Genomic DNA, 1,448 nt, shown 5'->3' with positions numbered 1-1,448 from the left:
TTGTGCCCGCAGCCCGAGTACTTAACGCCTTCAACATGGCGAGTGAAACCACCAAAGGTGAAATTACTCTGCCGGCAAACGTGGCCGGGACCATCCAAGAAACAAAGTTCCATGTGATCGAGGGTGACATAAGGTAAAACTCCCTGCTTGGAAGGCCTTGGATCCATAACATGAGGGCAGTACCCTCGACCCTTCACCAAGTTCTGAAGGTCCCAACATCGGAGGGAGTCAAAACAGTGTACGGGGAACAACCCACCGCCAAGGAGATGTTTGCAGTCGATGAAGTGATACCGGTATCAGCGCTCTCGTCAATTAAGGGATCGGATTCGAAGTGAAAGTAGTAAGCCAAATAGCAACCACGGACATCGGCCTCGACCCAATTACAGAAGCAAGGGATCAACGAGGATGACGACTACTGGATCCCTCGATCTTTCGTAATTCCTAATGACTATGATGCCACCAAATCTACGGTTGAAGAGCTGGAACAAATCACACTGGCCGAGCATCAGCCCAAACGAAAGGTATACCTGGGCATGGGGCTAACCCCCGAGCTCAGGAAAAAACTTATTCATTTCCTTAAAGCTAACATGGATTAGTTTGCTTGGTCCCACCTCGATATGACAGGGATCCCACCAGAAATTACCACTCACAAACTGAGCCTAGAACCTAAATTCCGCCCGGTGAAGCAAAAAAGAAGGCCCCAGTCCGAGGTCGGTAACCAAGCTTCTCAAAATAGGATCCATTCGGTAAGTAAAGAATTCCAAATGGTTAGAAAACATAGTGGTAGTCCCTAAGAAGGGAAACAAACTTAGAATGTGTGTAGATTATAAAGACCTGAATAAAGCATGCCCCAAGGATTCTTTTCCTTTGCCTAATATCGATTGTATGATCGATGCCACGGCCGGCCACGAAACTCTTAGTTTTCTCGATGCCTACTCCGGGTACAACCAGATACAGATAAACCCGGAGGATCAGGAAAAGACCTCGTTTATCACTAAGTACGGTACTTACTGTTATAATGTAATGCCATTCAGTCTAAAAAATGTTGGTGCAACTTATCAACGCCTAGTAAACCGAATGTTCGAAGAACAAATAGGAAAATCAATGGAAGTTTATATTGATGACATGTTAGTTAAGTCCCTGTGAGCAGAGGACCATTTAAAGCATTTGCAGGAGATTTTCAATATACTGAGAAAGTACAATATGAAGCTCAACCCCGAAAAGTGTGCATTCGGGGTTGGCTCGGGCAAGCTTCTTGGTTTCATAGTGTCCAATCGAGGAATCGATATCAACCCCAATAAAATCAAAGATATCGAGGATATCACGGTAGTGGATAATTTAAAGGTCGCGCAGAGGCTGACGGGGCGGATAGCCGCCCTAAGACGATTCATTTTGAGATCCTCAGATAGGAGCCACCAATTCTTCTCGCAGCTTAAGAAGAAGAGCAA

The sequence above is a fragment of the Nicotiana tabacum genome, chromosome 13, assembly GCF_000715075.1.
Source record: "Nicotiana tabacum cultivar K326 chromosome 13, ASM71507v2, whole genome shotgun sequence".
Taxonomy (NCBI): domain Eukaryota; kingdom Viridiplantae; phylum Streptophyta; class Magnoliopsida; order Solanales; family Solanaceae; genus Nicotiana; species Nicotiana tabacum.
This window is presented reverse-complemented; position numbering follows the sequence as displayed.